This window comes from Papaver somniferum, chromosome 1 (assembly GCF_003573695.1).
Source record: "Papaver somniferum cultivar HN1 chromosome 1, ASM357369v1, whole genome shotgun sequence".
Taxonomy (NCBI): Eukaryota; Viridiplantae; Streptophyta; class Magnoliopsida; order Ranunculales; family Papaveraceae; genus Papaver; species Papaver somniferum.
Window position 1 is genome coordinate 19,176,229 of NC_039358.1, and position 23,639 is coordinate 19,199,867.

Genomic DNA, 23,639 nt, shown 5'->3' on the forward strand with positions numbered 1-23,639 from the left:
CAACAAATTGTTCTAAAAAAACAATTTAAATACGGAAACACAATTTACCAATCACATCTATTCAGTGTTCACATTCTTATCACATGCAACTACTTCTAACATGTCCAACAGTGATAACACCCCAACTGGACAAAGTATCAGTCAATGTTGGTTTGGTAGTTCTTTCCAAAAACGAAATTGCCAGAAACTATTATTGAAAAGCTCATCAGCCAACTTCTGCAGGCTCCTTATAAATTCACATGATGTGTTTGCCTAGCTTGCAATTTTTCCATAGATCAGTTACACAGTGAGCTGGAGCACTATCGCCTATCATAACAGCAAATGGATAGAAACGACATGCTTTACCATCAAGGACGTGATGCATACAATTGAAGGAATGACGTACCTTGTTTGATAGTGCCGATCCTGGAAAATCCCTTAGTATACATCGCGCCAGTGTCCTCAGCGCTGCAGAGATGCAGCTTGTTATCAATAAGACCTATAGTTCTTTCCATATACACAAGGGTGACCATCCTTTTTGTAGCAGATATACTGAAGGTTGGCGTTGTTTCTTTACGACAATGACCACCTGAGTTCTATTGTCCACCCATTCAACCATATCAGATTCTTTAGCGAGACTTATAAAATTTTCCATAGCATTAGCAAGTTTTAAATGGATTCCTATGTAGTAGCAGGAAATCCTACACTACACCCCTCACAAGATTTTATTAACATCAACTCATTTTAGATCAACAATCTTAATTTTATTGATGAATCTTTGAACAATCTTACAAGAAAAGATAAAGGAATCAAGAATAACCACTGCTTTAGATTTTCTCTGTCCTATTTACTTGCTTCTCACTCAGAAAAAGATCTCCCCCTCCTTTACAACTGAACGACTATTTATAAGGAAATACATAGTGGATGACAGATAATCCGTCCTTTATTTTCGGATATGGCTTGCGGCATTCTCTCAACCTTGCAAATGTTAATCTCGCAAACTCTCTAACTTTAGCAGGACTATCACGTCTTTCTCATGATTTTAACTGACGTCGTTTATTATATCATTTCTGAAATTGTTCTGCGACGCTGTTGTGTTGTGTTGCTGATAATTTCGCTGAGACATTATCGCTGCGAGATTATGATCCTACATCTTGCCTCTTCTCATATCTTCTCTGCGAAGTAGAGAATGATGTGAGAAATGCCGCAGTTATCCATCATTTCATATTCTGCATTTATCACACGTATCCTTTTTCCCATCCGTATCTTGACACGTCTCTTGTAACTGCTGTTTTTTAACCGCTTACATCTTTCCGCATTCATCGTGTTTATCTTCTCGATAAAAAATTTCCTCTATATATACTCTCACTCTCTTTTTCTCTCTTTTTATTTTCTCTGCAACTTCATCGTTCTTCTGCAAATTCCATTATTGCAACTTTTCTTCTTTCAATCTTTTAAGTTCTTCTTCATCTCTGTATTGTTCCCTCTGTAGATCTTCATCATTTGTAATTTTCTTCAAAATAATCTTCCTGCTAGTGTTTCCCATGGATTCATCAAGGTTAGTTTTCTTTTTTTTTCTTCCTTATGGGTTTTGCTGAAATTAATCTTGCTTACTGCCTTATTTGATGTTGTTTATGTGATTCCCATACTTTTGTTATTTCAGCAAAAGCGCCTCCAACATTAAATTTACGGTTCATAACCATAATATTCCCAAGCTGCAGCATAAGATTGTTGTACACAAAAGAAAGTCTGTGAATCAGAAGGTAGTAAGAAACATTATTCTTCTCTAATAACAATATTGTTGCTCTGTTTCTTATCTGGATTGTAATTCGCAGGGTGATAAGGATGTCAATAGACCTCTCAAGAAATCTCGCCACCTTAAAACTGTTGAAACCTCTGTTTCATTTCATTCACTTATCCCTTCTAAATATCCTGCGACATCTTTGCAAGTTAAACCATTATCTCCAATTCGCGAAAAAGCTGCCTCTGACTTCATTTCTTCAACTGACCTTCCAATGATTGAAACCCCCATTATTGATCCTTCTGTGAATGAAACTTCTTCTCTCCCTATTGATAATGTTTCTCAACCTTCTATCATTACCAGTTCTCTACCTGAGCCTCTTCCCTTTTCGAAAGAAACTGTGGAAGGAATAGATATTGCTTTCAAAGTTTTGTCTGAAGTCCTGGATGATGGAAAAAAGTCTCCAATTGATCCTGTCAAGTCTGGTATTTGCGAAATTCTGAGTAAGTATTTCGGTTCTGATAGAGCTGCTTCGCAAACAACTTTGGAAAAAGAGTGTAATGCTCTTCGTCTCGAAAATCAAAAGCTTCAGAATGTTTTGCTGGATCGTGACAATCTTCGCAAGAAGAATGATGAATTGAGAGGTATGATTTCCTTATATGTATCTTCGACTTGCCTTTCTAATGATTTTATCCTTCCCATATTTAATTATCCTTGAAATCCCTCTTTCGCATGTTAAGCCTTAAACCAGAAACGAATAATGGAGAGATGTCAATTTGAATCTGCTGTTGAAGAAGCCCGTGTTGATAAAGAAATTTTGATGAATCAATATAACCAATTAGATAACCTCTATTCATATTCTGTTGATCATATAAATAATCTTACCAATGAAAATACCCAATTAGTTCAGAGGCAAGACTTATTAAGTAATGAAATATCTCGCCTTTCTTACTCTTTAACTAAAGCTAATTTAGGGATGAAAACTTTATCAGATGAGAATAAAACCTTATCTCAAGAGAAGCGAACTTGTTTAAACAAGATGGCGATATCTTCGCAACAACTTAGCATTCTTCAAAAAGTATGTGATAACCAAGAACAATCTCTTCGCTCTTTGAGAAATGAACTTAAAGAAGTAACAGAGTCATCTATCGCTGAAAGAGATACACTCATTTAAGGTAGAATAGCTTTAGGTGTAAAGGCGAATCAACTTAAAGAACAATATTCCAAATTAGAAGAATCTCATTCTTCTCTTGCGAAGAAAAATGCCTTTCTTATTTCTAAAGAGAAAGATCTTCAGTCTCGACTTAAAGGTTTAGTTGGAGATAAATTTGATGACGCAGTGGACCGTTGGGAGAATAGTTGTCTGACCTTGATTCAACACCTTATTTCGCAAAAGGAAGGTAGTCATAATAATTTGAATGCCTTTACTATTTTTTCTTTGTCATATCTTTTTGAGTTCTTCATATTATTGCAATTTTGCATTCTACCTTTCGCAGAGTCTGAGAAAAATCTTCATTCCTCCATTTCTGTTTTGGAGGCTAAATATGCCAAAATTCGCAAAGAAAATGCATTACTTGTCTCTGTCCTTACTGGTTCTCGCGACCGAGCAGAAAGAATACTTGATTATCTTGCTTACTTTAAGGATATTCAAGATATGAATCATCAGAGAGCACTTCTTCGTCAAGTTCATCTCCAGGCTGAAGTCCTTGTAAATGATATTTTATTGTCTAAATCTCTTCCTCCTACATCAATCGAACCTCTAGAAGTAGATGATGATGAAGTTCCTCGTCCTGCTGACAGTGATTATGATTATGAAAGTGGTGCAGAGGATATTTTTTTGGAAGATGGAGAAGAAATTCCTTCTAAGGAAGCAACTGCTGGTGTTAATGAAAATGAAAATGAAAAAGAAATCTCTTCTGAAGAAGTAATTATTGGCGATAATCAAGGTGCTAATCAAGGCGAAGATCATAATCGAAATGCAGGAGAGGCTGGAGATAATGAGAACATTGGCGAAGAACGTCTATTATCTCCATCTACTGGAATTAATACTGAAGCATGAACTTCTTATCTAGTTTTATCTTCTTGAATTGTCTCATCTTTATTACTTTTTGCGAATAATATTCTTCAACCAACTTTGGAATCAATTTTCCCTTTTAGTATTTTGCTGGTGAGAAAGATAATGCCTCTTGTTTATTGATTCCCATACTTGCCTCTCATTATCTTTCTTGCGAAAAATTATCTGTTACGAATACTTATAAATATTTTGTTTTGTCATGTGGTCTTATTTTTCCTTCCTAATTAAAGGTCTTATTATGCCACCTCTTGTCATTACGAAAAAATCTCAGGACGTTCTTGAACTTTCATGCAAGAACCCATTGATCTTGCCTTAATTTTTCTTTTGTATTATGGCCTCTTCGGGAATGTTGCGACAATATGACAGGCCTAAATATTCTTGCGAAAATAAAGCCCCATGACATCGCCGTCGTGTGATGAAATCGCAAGACGTCTTCGCACTTTCATGTGAAAACCCATTGATCTCATCTTATCTTTTTCTTTTGTATTATTGCCTCTTCAGGATTGTTGCACAAATATAACAAGCCTTAATACCCTTGCGAGTAAAAATCCTCATGACATTTGCGTCTTAAGACACTTATCAGCTCCCTAATGGAGGGTGCCGCCCTTATCTTCCCCCTGGTTGCCCCTTCAAGGAGGCGTACTTCTACCATACAAGGTTAGATCCTCCCATCCAGTCTTAACAACAACCAGTTGTTTTCGCAGCCTCTTATCCCTTTTACCTATAGGCTTATGGTTACGAGACTGCACCCTAAGTGGGGTTTTCTTCGGCCGAGTGCAGTATAAGCCAAGACTTGTCAAGAATGGCAAGGTACGCTTCAAACGCCCTGGCACTCTTGACTCAACCGTGTACCTCGGCGCCTTGATCAGATCTGCACTCCTTGGGAGAGTCCTTATTACCTTAGTCGCCCAACCTAAGTCATATGCTTAAGCTGAGAATCCAAGGTGCCTCTCCCGGATGGGCTTTATTGACCCCAAATCTCCATGACTCAGGTTCCGGTGGCGGTGTAGCCTTTCCCTGAGCCATGCAACAGGTACCCCCTTAATGACGTACTTTAGGTCTTACATTTGCCTCTTGCGAAATTTTATTCGCGAACTAGGGTGTACGCCATAAAGGTTCGCCCCTTTCTTTATGTCATTGTTCTATATTATCTCTGCGAAAGTTTCGCACATCATGATCTTGTTTTGATATGAATAATCTGCAATTATTCTTTCAGAATCCATAACTTCTCAAAGCTTCTTACGGATAATATCTTTTTAAGTACAACCTGTTCCATGGTCTGTCAAGTCTATGACCAACATCTCTACCTTCTGGATCCATTAATTATAAGCTCCTGTTCCAACTATCTCCTTAATGATGTAAGGTCCATCCCATTTTTTCGCTAATTTTCCACCATTTTCTCGCTGATATATTGGTGTCTCTCGCAGAACTAAATCTCCTGGTTGGAATTCGCGTACTTTGACACGTTTATTATATTCTCGGGCTAATCTTCGCTGATAATTCTCCATATGTTGTAAATTTTTCTCTTTTTCTTCTAATTCATCAAGTTTGTTTAAGATCAAACCCGCACTAAGATTTTTCTCCCAAGCTTCTCTTTTTGTCGGAATAACAACTTCTGTTGGTAACACCGCTTCAACTCCGTATGTTAAACAAAAAGGTGACATTCCAGTAGCTTCTCTTCTAGTTGTATTATAAGCCCATACTGCATTATGTACTTGTTCGCACCATGCTCTGTGATGTCCTTCCAATTTCTTCTTTAATATATCTGCAATTGTTTTGTTTGTTGCTTCTACCTGCCCATTAGCTTGTGGATACAAAGGAGTAGACTTTCCACATTTTATCTTAAATGCATTAAGTAACATTTCTATGTTCTGTCCTTCAAACTTTTCCCATTATCAGATACCAACTGCGCAGGAATTCCGAATCTGCAAATGATATTTTCGAATATGAATGTAAAGATATCTTTGTCGCGAATATGTGTACTGCCTTCACTTCTGTCCATTTTGTGAAATAATCTGTTGCGACTATTAAGTATCTTCTTTGTCCAGAACCTGGTAAAAATGGCCCCACAATATCTAAGCCCCACTTTCCAAAAGGCCACACACTGGTTGAAGATGACAATGGTGCTCCAGGTGCATGTATTTTCTTTCCATGCCGCTGACAATCTTCGCAACGTCTTGATATTTGTTTTGCATCTTCGTGCATGTATGGCCAGTAATAGCCTTGCATTTTTGCTCTATGTGCCAAAGATCTTCCCCGCTATGATTGCCAGCATCCCCACTATGTAACATTTTTAGCACTTTTTCTCCTTCCTCTCGTGTCAAACATCTGAGTGATGGTCCATTAAAGGATTTTCGGTATAGCACCCATCTCTTAATTCATAATTCGTTGCGCTTTTTAACTTGTGTGTTTCCAATCTATTTCTTGGTGTTTCTCCTTTCGCCAAATATGCATGAAGTTCTTTCTCCAATCTGCGATATTGTTCGTTTGTTCTTCTTCTTCAGTCTATTATCATCACGTCCACTTCTTCTTCTTCTTTATTGATTGATGGTGACAGAAGTGTTTGTATTTTTATGCATCTCGCAGTTGGATCTGTCATCATGCTTGAGATGAAAGCAAAAGCGTCTGCGAGTCTGTTATCCTTCCTTGAAATGTGCCTCCATTTTATTTTTGGGATTTTCGCTGACAATTCTTCAACGAGCTTCTTATTTCTTCAAGGATGGTTCATTTGTAGTATACTCTCCCTTTATTTGGCGAATAACTAGCTGCGAATCACTAGTGATCCTGGCATTTTCTAGTTTCATTTCTATTGCGAATTTTAAGGCATGTATCACAGCTTCATATTCCGTTTCATTATTAGTGGATGCGAATTCCAATCTGAATGAAAAAGCCATCTTTATTCCTTCTGGCGAAATTAAAACAATTCCAACTCCATTTCCTTCTCCATTTGATGATCCATCTACCAATATCTCCCATCTATTTGGTTCTGTTAATAAATCTTTTGGATCTCCGTGTTCTTCTTCTATATCCATCATTTCTTCTACCCTTCATCTTCTTCTAAAGGAAATTCTGCCAAGAAATCTGCAACAACTTGTGATTTTGGTGAAGACAAAAATTTCATATTTAATATCAAAGTGGCCTACTTGTGCATTCCATCTCTCCACTCTTCCTGATCTTTTAATTCTTCATCACTGATTCAATTGGTACTTTTGTTAATACCTTTATCTTGTGCGCTTGAAAATATATGCGGAGCTTAAATGATGCATAAACTAATGCTAAGATTAACTTCTCAATCTTTGAGTAATTCTTCTCGGCAGTATTAAAAGTTTTGCTAATGTAATAATGGGTTTCTCCACTCCTGCGTCTATTCGCAATAACACACTTAATGCATGCGACGTCGTCGCAAGATAGATCAATAATTCTTCTCCTGATTCTGCTTTTTGTAAAATAGTTGTATTCATAAGATGTTCTTTGATCCCTTGAAAAGCTTTTTCGCATTCATCAGTCCATTTGAATTTCGCACCCTTCTTGAGTATATCGAAAAAATATTTGCATTTGTCTGATGATCGCGAAATGAATCTCCCCAGCGAAGCTAGAAGCCCATTCAACTTCTGTACATCTTTTATTGTTGCTGGTGTTGGCATGTCACGAACTGCTTGCACTTTTTCTGGATCAACCTGTATTCCTTCCTTTGATACAATGTAGCCTAAAAATTTTCCCGATGCAACTCCAATAGTACACTTCTCAGGATTCAGTTTAATGTTATACTGCCGCATTTGTTCAAAAATCTCCCTCAGGTCTGTACATGGTCTTTGGCTTCTTTACTCTTTACTAACATGTCATCCACGTATACTTCTAATGTTTTGTGTATCCATTTTGCGAACACCTTCTCTACCATTCTTTGGTATGTCGCTCCCGCATTTCGCAAACCAAATGGCATTTTCGTGTAACAATATAAACCTCTAGGGGCGAAGAAAGCAGTATGTTCTTGATCTTCTTCAGCGAGAGGGATTTGGTTATACCCTTTGTACCCATCTAAAGACGATACCCTATCATTTCCCGCTGCGGATTCCACCATTTGAGGAATATCTGGTAACGGAAAACTATCTTTAGGGCAAGCTTTGTTTAAATCAGTGAAATCTATGCAAATCCTTATTCCTTTGTTTTTCTTTGGGACAATGACCATATTCGCTATCCATTCTGGGTATTTAGCTTCTCTTATGATTCCGCATCAAGCATTTTCTGTAGTTCTTCTTCTATTTGGGAATGGTAAGCTGTTGCGATTTTTCTTATTCTTTGTTTAAATGGTCTCACATTCTTGTTAATCTCTAACTTGTGAAATGAAATTGATGGATCTATTCCCGGTATCTCACCCATGCTCCCTGCGAAAACGTCTTTATATTCTCGCAAAAGGTTAACAGTTCTTTGTTCTTCTTCTACATCCATCTTGGTTCCAATTCTCAATATTAGAGGTTCTTTTATAGTCCCAACGTTTACTTCTTTTGTTGGTTCTGCGGCAGTATAACTGGACTTGGATTCTCCCATTGGTGTTGGTTCTTTTATTGTTTTCACAAGTCCTTCTCCATCTTCCGGAATTTCACTGGGTATTCCCCTGCCTTCTTTTGCCCTTATCATGTATAATCTAAATTCTTCTTCTTTCTTTGCCTTTGCCAACTTTCTGCGAAATTGTTTCCTTTTTGCTTGTCCTTCATAATGCTTTACTTCAATTTGATGACATAATTTCGCATTGTCAACATCTCCTTTGGTTTCACCTATTCCATTTGGTGTGGGTAATTTAATACATTGATGCAACGTTGATACTACAGCTTTTATCGCATGTATCCATGGTCTTCCTAACAACATATTATATGACGATTCCATATCCACCACGCATAGTGTCACGTGTGTTTCGATCTCTCCTAGTGGAATTCGTACTACTATTTCTCCTTTAGGTTTTGTTGTGGATTTTTCAAAGCCATGAACAAGATATGTTGAATTGGGCATTTCTTCATCTTTAAATCCCATTCCCATGAACGCATGATAGAATATTATATCCACTGAACTTCCTGTATCGACTAAAGTTCTGTTAAATATCCATTCTTCCGTGGATTTTGTTATTGTTCCCTTCTCTTTTCGCGTAATAGGCTCCGTAATAACCAATGGAAATGTGTGGTTCAAATTTTCTTTTGGTATTTCTGCCGCCATGAATGTGATTTTTTGCTTTTCCCAATCTTTCAAGGGTTATGTCTTTTCTACTGCCATAACCTTCCTTCCTTCAAAATTTCGTTTATGTATTCTTCCTTTGATGTTTTCATGGAATTCATTAATCATTGTTTTTGTTATCATATTACACTCCAATCTTTTGTCATCTTCATTGACTCTAATCATTTTTCTTTTAACTGGTTCACTGATTTATTTAATCACTTTCTTGATTTGAACAATTTCAACAACAATCTTCAACTTTCGATCTTCATCTTCCTGTTTCTAGCGCCATTATGTAGTTGCAGGAAATCCTACACTACACCCCTCACAAGATTTTATTAACATTAAACTCATTTTAGATCAACAATCTTAATTTTATTGATGAATCTTTGAACAATCTTACAAGAAAAGATAAAGGAATCAAGAATAACCACTGCTCTAGATTTTCTCTCTCCTATTTACTTGCTTCTCACTCAGAAAAATATCTCCCCCTCCTTTACAACTGAACGACTATTTATAAGGAAATACATAGTGGATGACATCTAATCTGTCCTTTATTTTCGGATATGGCTTGCGGCATTCTCTCAACCTTGCAAATGTTAATCTCGCAAACTCTCTAACTTTCGCAGAATTATCACATCTTTCTCATGATTTTAGCTGACGTCGTTTATTATATCATTTCTGAAATTGTTCTGCGATGCTGTTGTGTTGTGTTGTGTTGCTGATAATTTCGTTGAGACATTATCACTGCGAGATTATGAAGTTGAAATGGCATGATCAAGACTCATTGTTTAACAACAATAATTTCGTGAAAGTCAACCAAATAGTATGAAGAGATTTTATGCAATGACTTTTGAGCTAATATTAGAGAAAATGCAGTACAGAAAGGGCATCAACACTTCATAAAACACGGCAATAAATTTGAAAGCGCACAAAGCGAAATTCAAAATATCAGTTCATAGAAATTTTTCCTACTTGAATTGGGCAAATGAATACCTTCTGAATATAACCCGAGTTTTGTTATAAATAATACAAATCACAAAAGTTATAAATAAGATATGGGATGAAAAAGCAGTAAGACAATCTTGTTTTTGGTAATGAGCTTAGTTTCAAAATTTATTAGTGAACCCCAGGGTAATAAGATTAACCGAATATAAAGAAGAACACAAACCATGTGACCAATTAGAGTTCTACCAATTTAGAAGCTTTAGATCTAATCTCAACATTAACTGCCCAGCTAAGGTGTTAGAGAAATTGTAGCACTTCAAATTGTGCACTTCCAATCAAGCTTCTGAGATAAAATTTAGCTTAAAACAGTGGCTGGAGGAGTCAGTTGAATTAGAATTTCCTGGGTAGCGTACATGAGACTGTCTTCATGTCAATACACCTCAACTAAGGATCAAATTGATAGATATATTTCGTGATTTGAATTTGTATACTTTCTATATAGGTTTCGAAGAAGCCCTAAATCACAACAATCATATTAGAACCCAAATTTATCAAAGAAGTGACTCGATGATTCGAAATAAAAACGAATGGAAACCTTAAATATCATATAAATTGATAAATTAGGGATTGCTGCAATACGTTTAGAGATCCATACCTCTTCGAAGAACTACAATATTTTCCTATTGAAGTTTTGCGAACCATACAAAAGATCTGTAATTTCATTAACAAAATTGCAGAAACAAAAAAAATCAAAGACGTAAAAAAGAGTAACTCAATAATACGAAACAAAAACGAATAAAGCAACCATTAAACTTAAACAGTATATTTAAAAACCCCAGGATTTACCCCAGATATATGAAACCCTGGGTTTTAATTTCTGAAATATTAACAAAATTCAATTACTATTTCCAAAATCTCTACTTACTTAATAAATCCCTTCACGACCAACTGAAAAGAAAAAGAAGAAGGAGAAGCAGATGAAGGTATAGATCTTGGTGGTAATGGTGGTGGTGGCAGTGCCGGAGAACCAAAAGAAGAACTCGGTATGTAGAAGAAGAAATCTATTGCTCGGGTGGAGGTGGAAAATAGAGACAAAAGGCAAAGAGTGTATACCCGCCCAATATTTGGTTCGACCGTGAGTCTTTCCCAGTCGTCCAAGTCAAAGCTCGATCCGGATGATGTGGGCCGTCAGATGACCCTCTTCGGTGAATCCTGTCTGCCGATTGACTCTTTGATCAAGGAGTCAAAGTGCATGTGTTTTTATAACATTGACTAGGTAACACCGTGGCCTTACGACCACGGCTCAACCTTTCATTGTAGTCTTAGATGTACATGTATTAAAACTAACTACAACTTAGTTAATATATCCAAATATTTTTAAAAGGCTACTAAGTAGTCAATTTAATTACTTAGACCCACGTGATGTTCACATGTATTTCATGAAATACATGTCGATATGAAAAAAATATTGTGATATTATCTGATTAAACACCTAAAACACATCTTCACTAAAGGAATAAAAAGTATTTCATGAAATACATGCCGAGAAAAAACTAACGTGATATTATTTATGCTTATCAAAAAATATTGGATTAAATATCATTATATAGGAAAACTTTAACCTTAAAAAATTGTAAATAAATAATCCCAGAAAAAAAAAGAATTAAAAACCCTACATAGATAGGTACATATTCATACCTAATGCAGTCATTATCATATGTATCACGTTCAACCAAAATAAGAAAGCAGCAACATATACTGATTAAAAACGACATGGAAACAACCATAAGGTTTAACGTAAAACGTAGCATGACATTACCTTTTAATCCGATTTGATATCTTCTAGTCATTTAATCCGAAACCCATTTTATGTTGCTAAATTGCGCTAGACTTTTCATATCCTTTCTTCGGATTTATACACTATAAGACCTTCTTTGCATTTTATTTCTTTCTCAAACCCAAATTTTATCCATGTTAAGACTGTATTTATTGTAGATGTTCGTTGAACGTTAACATCCTACGAAATTTTTTTTTTTTTACTTTTCACTCATCTTTGTAATAATATTTCCCAAATTCTTCTATTTGCGCTTCAGATCCATGGTTCGGGAAAAAACTCCTATTATCATGTTCTCTATATACTTGTTCTGTTACTTGTACTCCCAGGAATGAAATCACCTTGTCTCTTTCTTTTAGTATTTTATTTTAGGAATGAAAACAAAAATTGTCTTTTTTTTTAATGCTGCAAAGATGTCTCCATAGTTCTTTTGCAGTTGACCCTTCATTAGACTTTCAATCTTCTCTAAAAAAATCCCCAGTAAATAAACTTCGGGCGTTTACTGTCACGCGATAATAGATGATTCGTTAGTGTCATCTAATTCAAAAGTTGGCCAAACCTGATGTCATTCCAGTCTTTTTTTTCTAGCTTTTGATATTGTCTAAACTTTGTCAGCTCATGTTTTTGTCTTCTCTTTTCATTGTACGTATATATGATCCTAATTGTAATGATCTTTAATCCAATCCTTTTTAGATTCATAAAACTCAATCGGATGATACTGCGAAAACGTGGTATCTTACCAATACCGTTCTCCATTATATTGTTCCAACTCAATTTTTTCATCGGTTTTCTATTATGAGAAAAAGGGTGTCGCATGTAAGGCTTTCTTTTTTTGTGTCGTACCTAACATTGGTTGTTTAATTCTATTGTCCAACTAACATTGGTTTGTTTAATACTATTGTCCAATTCTATAAATTGGCTAAGTGCGATGTCGTTCCAGTCTTTGTCTAATTTTTGAAATTATCTAAACTTTGTCAGCTCGTCATTTTATCTTTTCTTTTCACTGTATATGATCATATTGTAATATACTTTAGTCCAATCATTTATGGATACATTGATGCATCCCAAGTTCCTTAACACTTGGAGATATTAACTTGATTACCCTAACTTATATTAAATGTTATATAAGATAGAGTAACCAAACAAAGTGTTGGTCGCAGCGAGAAGTTGGAGCTCCACTGAACTGCAACTGGTGGTCTAAGCTGCTAAGATCACACCTGAACCTACGACACATAGTTATTAAGAAACAAAAAATATCACAGTGTAGTCTAAGCTTCCGTCGAATTATGTACACTATGGTAAACAGTAGAATATTGTCCTAAGTTGAATTATCAAGGAATTGATTGGCCCAGTAATCTGTAATAAGAACCCCCCCAAAAAAACCATAAAGGCAATTTGATTTTCCGTAAACATCAACGCACTTCAGGTTTCCATTGAAGAACATAAATAATCTATAAAAAAATAAGCAAATTAATATTTATAATCTATTGAGTATGCCAAATAAATTCATATGAACGATAACCCAAAACATTCTAACTTAAAAACAAATAATTTAAAACCATGTAACTGGACCTTAACGTAAAAGCTAATACTGAAGAGAGTAATCAAATCTTCTAAGAATCCTATTTTAAAAGAAATATCTATAGCTACGCCAATTCATTATTTCTTCAAATTAGTTTTCAGAAAATTATTAGCTGCTTACTCTTCATCTTCGGAGTAACTTTCTTTTTCGGTTTACGCCGAGTCTTTTTGGCTGGTATTTTTGTCTGCTTTGCTTCCTTGTAGTTACTTAATTCACATTTGGTGTGACATTCCTTTTGCGACCCAGACCCTATAAATAAAGAGAGCCTTACATGTAAACAATGATTCATGTTTCAAAAAAAAAAGGCTTTAGTACCAATCGTTTGCAAAGATACCTGTTAATCTGTATCAACATCTGAAACCTATAATTCTCCTTTTGGATTGAATAATTTTTGGAGTGTAAAATTTTCAGAAGGTTGTATATATTATACTCTTGATTTATTAATTTGAAAATAAAGTTGTGGTCCTTCATTCGGTTGAACATCCCGTGTGCCTTTTCTCCTTTGTTAATCTGCATTAAATAATATGGTGAGCATGCGTTCACAGTACATCTCTCTATAATCAAGATAATTGTCCATATTAATGCGTCATTACCTCATTATATTGTTCAAGCTAATCGACATTATATTTCGCAGTGCAATTCATCAACTTTTCTGATGTCTTTCCCATCACCGTGAATACTACAGTATCTTTGTCAACGAAACTCAATTTGTACATGTGTATATTCTAAGACATTAGTAAGTCTCGATATATTTCACCGTGAATACTACAATATGTTTTTCAACCAAATTCAATTTGTACATGTGTATATTCTAAGGCGTTAGTAAGTCCCGATACATTGTCCATCCATTCACAAAGGAAACGTCGTTTATTCTCACCATGGTATATCCTTATCAAAAAAAATAAAAAATACACTTGTTGTACCAAGGTTCAACGTCTTCGTCATACTCAATCTTTTTACTACATTTTTTACATGCCATGTAGTACAACTCTCTAATCTCAACCAAGCCAAGTATCGTCTCCTCGCAGAGGAATGTTTGGCCCTGCCATTTATTCGAAGAGGCACACATCTAGACATGTTTAACTATAGCAGGTAAAAAAAATCGTCCAAATACACACTTACCATATTCTATCTATTGCTTCATGTATAGTTTCTATACTTTTGTTGGGGTCATATGGTTGTGCGAGCCAGTCATTGTGATTTCGTTGCCTCCTGATTTAACCCTGCATAATTTCTTTTTTGCAGTTTTAGTACGTAATAAAAAATTTGTCTTGGCTTATGTTCGAAATATTCAAGAGACTTGCCAGATTCACGTAATTGTTCGTCCAAAAGGTACAATCCAAAATCAAATACCTTCCCACATGTTGGCTTCCAGATATTATACTTTGTGCACAGTTTAAAATGTAGATCCTCACATATATTTAGTCTAAACTTTGACCAAAAAACATCTGGCTTATTTGGATTACAATCATGAATCATAAAGAATAATATCGAAAAGATTTCTTAGTTGCACTTCATTTTTCATCATTGCGGCCTCTTGCAAACACTTAGACCATTCATTGTTATCTCCCAAATTTCCATGTGCAATACTACTCTAAACGTACGATGTAGTTTCCTAGCATCATTATCCCTTACTGTTTTCAGGCTGTTAAATGAATTTACACCGGCTATCAACAGTAATAAACACATGTGATTGCAAAACCTTGCTTCCCTAATTTTCATTCTTTCTTGTTACGTACAAAATGATGTGGAAACTCTTGATAAGTATATGATTGGGCAGTGGGATTCTTGCGATAATACTCGGAAAATACCACCAATGTTGACTTAGAATTTTCTGCAGCGGTATTAACCTTATCCATTGATTTAGTTTCATCATACATAATTTTGTGTTTTCTTGGAAGACGAATAACCGTTCGAACTACATTAGGTTCTTCCGAATACATTGGGTGATTGTATAAACGCCACACAGCCTTAGGTGGCCAAATATACCTTGCATCAATGTATTGTTGCACCTCATCACATTCACCGACGATTAGTGTTGTATGATTGTGACCTTTTGGAGATATATCTGTGTAGGTATTTAATAACCCTTACACCTCCACAGATCTCAACATTAATGTAGCACATAAAAATCCTAGAAAAACATGAGTTATATTGAACAACACTTGTGTTGTTCAGTTTGTATCTCCTGCTTACGATAATCTCCTTCCTATTTTCACGACGACGGTATATTGGATATCCACCTCCATATATCCATGCTTATACATTCGGTATGTTTATTCGGATATCCACTCCTGCATTTTCCATTGTTCATGCGCATGGAGTCCATACCACATTGACCATGTGTCATGTATTTCCTAACAGTCTCAAATAAAAATGGATCGGTTTTTTCATCAGGAATTTGACACACACAAATTATCAACCTGTTCAACTGGCTTAATTTTTCAGGACCATCTAAGAATCTAAGAGCACGCGTATGAGGTAAACCCGTTTCATAAATTCAATCGTGGACACTTGAGCAGCTACTTTTCCGGGCATATTCCTCTCCTTGATTTATTTCATAAACTCATCTCTCTTCAACTCGAAGACAGGCTATGAAATTAGGATGGTACGAAGCATATTGAATAGATAGAATCTTATCTTAGATTTCGGACCGTTGCGGAATCATAGTCATTGTTAGGTAGATATTCAGATGATTATTAAACCGTGTAATGGCCATTTAGTTTTGATAAATCTCATATGTATGCCTGGGACCACCAATAAAAATCGAAGGTAATACGTATGGTTTACCTCCATCAATGGGATTCATCCCAGATTCCGCAGAGTTCTTTATATTTTTTGTAAAAATATGCGCACAATTTATCTTGATCATTCCCGAGATAACACATATGGGTTTGTCCAGTGGATGCCCAAAAATCCACCAAGTGCTCTTGAAAAAGTTATTTTTTTAGGATGGTATAATACCATCCTGAACACTTAAAAAGAGGAACGTTATGAACTTTTTTAAAGTTAACTTTTAATAGTATGTTTTCATGTATGTGGATCCAGTTGTTTCATTTCAGGATGCCAACTCATTTGTCCGTATGGAAAGAGCAAAACGCAATGCAGGGAAAAATATGCAGGGTGACATTGTGAAATATGTTTGAACCCATTTTCCACCTTTCGATGAAGTATGATATCCCTGAAGTTAGGATTTTGAGAACCATCTTCAGGTAGTATAACCGAAACTTCGTCAACTGTTAGCAGGTTATAATTAACACCTCTCAGTGCATGATGACTTAGATATTTTGGTATGTGGTATTGACATTTCTCAGAATCTCTTGTGCCAGGGAATATTTAGTGCAAAGCTTATTATGTTTGAGATAATTTCCTGAATTTTTCCAAAAACGTCTTTATCCAGTTGGGGATTTCTTTTTGCACAAATATAAAGGGCTTGATTAAGATCATAGATATACAACTGTTGATAGATTGGGTTTTTTCCCGCATTGGGTAGTAATGTTCCAGTGTTGTGTCGAAGTCCCCGTGAATTGCGAAAGATTTCAGACTGTTGCCCTTTACAAATCTGTTATCCAGTTTGCAACCAAGACGGGTAAAAACGTTTGAAGCATTGTACTCTTGGATGTAATCTCTGAAGAACCTTGAATTTGCTTCTTCTCCGTCAATTAAATTCATAAGTTCCTGAGGAGGCTCTAGTGGCGCAGAGGATGGATTCTTCTTGGATGAATCGTGTGTCCTCTTGTCAATCCAATGCAGTGCTCCACAAACTGGACATTCAATATCCATTTATTAGGATAATGATGAACATATAAGTGTGGAACACCTTTCTGGTTTACAATGGTGTGTGTAGAAAAGTCTTCCTTCTCATCTGAAAAACTATAATATTCATCAGAATCATCTGATGTAAAATCTCCATTAGAAACTAACCTGTACGCATCGACAAATATACACAAAGTTAGTTCCAATTGTATAAGAAACTATAAAGTGACAAAAAGTATGTAGAAGTGAGGTTACACTTCAATATAATTTGAATCCAAAGGTTTAACAGTTGATTCCACAGGCTCCGTTAAAGCGTCTACAATCACGTCGTCGTTGTCTTCCGGAATTCTTGAATTTCTCTATATATTAATTTACAATTGGACATATATTCTTAGGTACTATAGGCTTGTGAAGAGGACAGATTCCACAAAGATAATTTGTTTATATATTTATCGAACTATTTGTTTGGAATGGCTATCCTATAACATACTTAGCTAAATTTCGTCAGTAACTCCTTTAGGAGCCATTTTGGCCCTTGCCAAAGAGACAATGAAAGAAGTTTGACGTATCTAATTATAGATGGGGAAAAACGATTTGTTGGTTTTTAAGGAATTGAGGAGACGACCGTACAGAGGAGACTCCTCGAACCGAGCGAAATGTTAAACCTCACACAGATGCACCGCTGCAAAAGGGGTGCTTTAGATTCGAGAGATCAATCTGTAGTACTCCGGCCTAAATCAAGACAATGACCGTTCCAGAGTAAATTCGGTCACAAGAGAGGATGGGTTGATCTGTAGGAGGGAAGCTGAGAAATGTGTGAAATCAATGGTAATCAAATATTGTGGGTGTGTGAATTCTGAATATGATAAGCTCTGAGTGATTGAAATTGCTCAATTGAGAGTAGTTGCTCAATTGATGAGTTGATGATCTCGTGTTGTCAGTTTGACGTGAGATTGATGATACTGATGATTCTGATTCAATCATGATTCAGAGACTTATTTATATTGCTGAAATTTTAGACACCATGATTCCATGAAGTGTGACAGTTGAGGAATCAAGAAGTGGGGAAGTGGAGATCGTGTTTGAAACCAGTTGCTCAACGTGTGGAGACTTGGTCGATTTTCCACCCACTACCTCGTGAATTCCTTCAACTGACTGCACGAATTGATCACATTCCATCGTGTGTTTGAACACACGTGCCGTAGACCTCCAGACCAAAACCCTAAGTGATATCCCCACAAGTGACACGATTGACGTCTGGTGGTATGTTAGTCAATTGATGACTTCGTGGTTTGATGGGACGATGAGTCCATGTAGTTGATGAGTTGAACATGATGTTCTGAAACTCATGAATTGAACATGTCATGAGACAGAGGTATAGTTCTTACGATGAAGTGAGCAAGTATTGCTCGTTCGATGGATCGTTGAATATTGATTGTTGAACCAATATTCCTTGGTTTGAGAAAATATTTATCATCTGAGCAAGTGTTTCCCATGTGATGAATTGTTGAATATTTAATCGTCTGAGCACGTGTTGCCCATCTGATGGATTATTGGCAGCGTACCAAAAATATTAATTAGAATACTGGTCGTTGAACCGAGCATAATTAATAAAATTAATGACCATGAGGCCGTCGTAAAATTATTAAGGTTGGAATCTGGAATGATGATCCTTGGATTCAGAAACCCCAATTTGATCAATTGATGATCAATTCATGGTTCGTCAGAAGTTTAACCAGGGGACGAATGAGGGAGCGACTACATGGGACCGTGTATCAAACATGTAGTGTCCATATGCTCACGTGAGCAAATACGAAGAACTCCTTGTAGATTTGACGATTTGTTGGTGAAAGAATGATTAAATGCTGGTTTAATCATTTATTCGAAAATGCTCGTCTGAGCCTTAGGTGAGAAAACCTAATTAATTATGACGAGGCGAGGGACCGACCATGGAGTCATGAAACCGGACCTGGTTTGTCACGTGACCGCCTGACAACCACTTCATGAAAATCCAAAGTGTTTGGAAGAGTTTTGGACCTAATACGAGCAATTGTGCAAATTAGGTCAAAACTGTGAAAATTGATGGGACCGGCTTTCGTGAGCCAAAGAGCCAATCTTGGTCGGTCAAGATAGCGTGCTCGTGTCCCCAAGGCGTCCGCATCTCAGTCCTGAGAATTTTGATATTTTCTGGCGTGCAACTGAGCATCCATTTGAGAAAATATGCCAAAATTAGGGTTTCGACGAAACTGAGGAAAACACCATGAGATGATGAAAAATAATTATAAAATAAGGAATGAGGAGGCGTGGGACCGCCGTGTTCAAGGAATGGTCGGCCAGTCGTGACCACGGTTCCGTGGTGCCTTTTCCTTAATTTTACAATATTTTGATGATTTTATGAAAATTCATGAATTTTGAGAAATTTGATGAATTTAGGAAGTTTCCATGAATTGAAGGAGTTTTCATGAGTTCATGGAAACAAAATATTAAAATAATAAAAACACGGGCATGTGGGACCATGGAGGCATGGCCGGCTAGTGGCCCGGTCCCACAAGTTTTCATAATTTTATTTTATTTTATTATTATATGATGATTTGTGCAAAAATACCATGAAATCAAGGAGTTTTTCATGAAATTAGAGAAATAATAATAATAATAATAATAATAATAATAAAATAATAAGGAATCGTGGGGTGTGGGGCCGGTTGGGACCAAGTCATGGTCGGTTGGCCAATGGTCACGCCCCACACTCCTTTCCTTAATTTTATATTATTTTTTATGGATTTATGGAAGTACCATGAAACCGAGGAGTTTCCTCGAGACGAAGGAGATTTGATAAAATGAGAGAATTTTCATCAAATCATGGAAAATAATAAAAGTGCATTAAAAATATAAAACTGGCGTGGGATTGACCACGACACGGTCGGTCGTGTGTCCGTGCTCCCAGCACCCTGGTCAATATTTTTAATTATTTATTATTTTCTTCTCTATTTTGCATAGGTTCATCGTTTCGTTGTATTTTTGAAATACTCGTTCGTGCGGTGATTGTTAGTGTATCGTCGTTAAATACACCTTCACCATTTGAATCGGGGCTTACTTAGAGGTAGCTCAGACGTCTGGTTGTTGATTATTTATTACTAATTGTGGAATTCGGTGGAGAATAATTCACAAAACTGAACAATAAGTTATTTATTATTAATTTATAAGATCATCTGAGAATTCGACTACGAATTCAGAATAATAAAGTGAGCATTACCATTCCATGGGATCGTAGATTCGACCATATAATCGGAGTAATTAAGATTTATCTATTACCATTTATGAGACCATTTGTGGATTCGATCATGAAATCGGAGTAATGAGATAATATAGTTATTGTTATTCTATGAGATCAAGCCGTGGATTCGATCATAGAATCAGAACAATTGTTTATTGCCATTCCATGGGACAAGTCGTGGATTCGACCATGGAATAGGAGCAATTGTTTTTGCCATTCCATGGGACCAGTCGTGGATTCGACCATGGAATAGGAGCAATAATAGATTATTCTGGGAATTCAATAGTGAATGTCACGTCAGAAATAATCTTAATTAGGAATAATTAACTTTGTGGCTCTATACTAGCAGAGCAAGCTGTCTAGGAGCATTAATTATCCCGATATGAGCTTGTCGGTAAGTCATATCCTTTATATAGTCAGGGTAAACTCGTTGTTTGTTCCCGAAGACGTTATCGCTCTATACTAGAAAAGCAAGCTGTCTAGGAGCCGTCCATCTCGTGATACTATATAGAAATAATCACTGAAAGTGTTCAGTATTCATGAGATATGCCGTTGTCCAGTCCTGAGACTACATATTTACATGTACTCTGAGAGAAAGTACTCTCCGTTGAGAATTCATGAGAGACCCGGGCCTCGATACTCACGTCTGATTGCTGGATCAGAGGCTCGTATAATCACGAGTTTACGATTTTAGCCCTTGTTGAAAATCCACCATCTACATTAAGTCCCCTGCTTACTGAGGAAATCCATGTTCCTCAGTCAGCATTAAATGGTGATTTTCCGGCCATAAATAATAATACCAGTAATTGAACTTAGTCGTAAGTTGAGAGGTTACCGGATTTAGAGAGCATGAGAAAACCACGACCTGATGAAGGCTTCAATGTCATGATTGGAGCGTCGTTTGATGAGCATAAATTGGTGCTGAACAGCTGGTTTGGACGACGAGTCCGTGGTCGGTTAGGATGCGCGGGCCGGGCCCAATAAGGAAATCCTTGTTTTATGAATAGACGCTCGTTCGTTCGTTAGTTTAAGGAACAAACAAAATAGACCCGAGTCTAATGATATAAAATTCGTCTATGAGCTTTCACGAAAACTGGAATTTTATATTTTAAATATGTGAGATTTCACTAAGTGGAATAAACTCTCGTTTCAAAGGTGGATGCTCGTACGAGAGAAAAAAAATTTTTTTGATAGACGTGCGTCTGTTAGTAATAAAATTTTGTTTATGAGCCTTCATGAAAAATTTTATCTTCGAGCTTTCGGAAATATTTGAAAATATACTCTCGCTTCAAAGACAGATGCTCGTGCGAGGGAGCAAAAATATATAGATATATTTTTCAAATTTACGTGAGTTTCACGTTGAATATATATATTTTGTAAAATCAATGTTTTGATTTTGAACAACTGTTGAAAGTAGACAATTATACATGGTGAAATAATGTCTATATGTGAGTTTTCACAATTGTAGAATGGACGTCTGTACAATTTTTGAAGATCAGTGAGTGTTCACATAGTAAAAATTTATGTGGGTTGTTCACGGCTTTATGAAAATCGAGTCATGATTTTTGAGCAATTGCTGAAAGTAAGCAATTGTATACGTGATGAAATAATGTATGTATGATTTTGCGATTTTATAGTGTATGCACACATGTAGAAAATCAGCGAATGTTCACATGAAATGTTATGTGAATTATTCATAGTTTCATGCAAAGTCAGGTGTTGACTTTAAATAATGAATTTTGCTCGTCTTGGCAAGTTTGAAGAAGCGAGTAAGTTTTTCGAGGTTTTTACGTTATTATCACTAGGTTCTTGAAACCGTAAATAAGTAAGAGTTGAGGATTACCATTTTTGTTGCGTGTTTGTTATTGGTATATTCATGACTCCATGCCTTGCGCCTCAGATAGTGGTGACTTCTGGTTACAGCCACTCTTCGGGGTCTTCCTTGGAGCGCTCCAAAAATATCAAGTCAAAGATGAAGACTTCTACGGATGTTCATACTGAGGAAAATCAACCTTTCAGAGACACTTGAAGCTGACATATTGTATGTCTCTCGATCATCCGAGAGTCGTCCCTCATTAGCAGAAGCACCGCCGACTTCAGCAAGTGAGACTATCGGCTGAAGATAAAGTTCGGCTTTGTGTTGATGATGTAGCTCCTGATTGGATGAATGAAGAATTTCGTCATCAGAAAATTCAGAAGTTAGGTCTTTGTTGAAATTGTTATAGAATCTTCGTCCGATGTCGGATTTTCGCGGTCGACCCATGTATCCTCATGCCCAGGAAATTTCCAAACTTTCTCAAAGAAGACTTTTGAGTTCCGAGCATGTTTAGGATGTGAAATCGACGAAACAGTAAACTTCCAGGAGACCTTCAGAAAATTTTCAGCTGGCATGTGGTCCAACGTTTTGGCCACAACTCTTTGCTCGTTTCTCCAATTGTTTTTAATTTTGGATATGTTTTAGAGGACCTTCATACGAAGAGAATGGTATATGACCCATCCCTCGATTCTTCACCAATTGATCCCAGCTCTTCGGTTTGTACATGACAGTGTAAAATCATCTCAGTCGAGCTTGCTGTAAAACACTCATGTTGTGTTCTTAGACCATTCGCTTGTGTCTTGAACGGTTGGTGAAGGATTTTAATATCGTTGATTCGTTTGAGATCAGGACCCCTTGATTGATACATGATCATGGTGCTTGCAGCGCCATCTTGCTTCTGTGAGTCGTAGAAACATCGCTTCTGAAACCCTGGTCATGGGACCATAGCTGAGGTTGCTCTTGAGAGAGGATGATGTAATGACCACGGTTTCATGTCCCGATGGTAGCATTACTTTTATGATGAATGATTAGCACATGAGAGTCTGGTGCCACGAGTCTTGGACTGTGAAACTGGTCGTCATGATCAGTGGATCGTCAGTCCCCAGTATTTTGGTTAGATCTCTCCTCTTCGTTTTCTCTTCTTCTGGCAAGACTTGGATAGAGGACCCAGGTAGAAAAATTTATGTAAAGACCTAGATGGTCAAAGTTGGAGGTACCTTGATGAAGTACTTAGTGGAAAGACCTGGTGGACACCGATCGACTGTGGAAGTCATGAATACCGTCTAAGAATTACTGCTTGCATATTGTACGCTCTGGAAGATGTAGGAACCTCATACGACGTCGGAATTTGATGCTTGACCCCAAATTTTGAAGCTAAGAGACTGAGTTATTCCATGAGACAAGAATCACCCAATTTGGAGTTGTATATGTCA

General features: G+C 36.6%; 1 protein-coding gene across 1 annotated transcript in view; it reads left to right on the forward strand.

Annotated features, from left to right (window-relative positions):
- Positions 1-23,639, forward strand: part of LOC113280618 (uncharacterized oxidoreductase C663.09c-like) — a 100,212-nt gene that overhangs the window by 35,944 nt on the left and 40,629 nt on the right.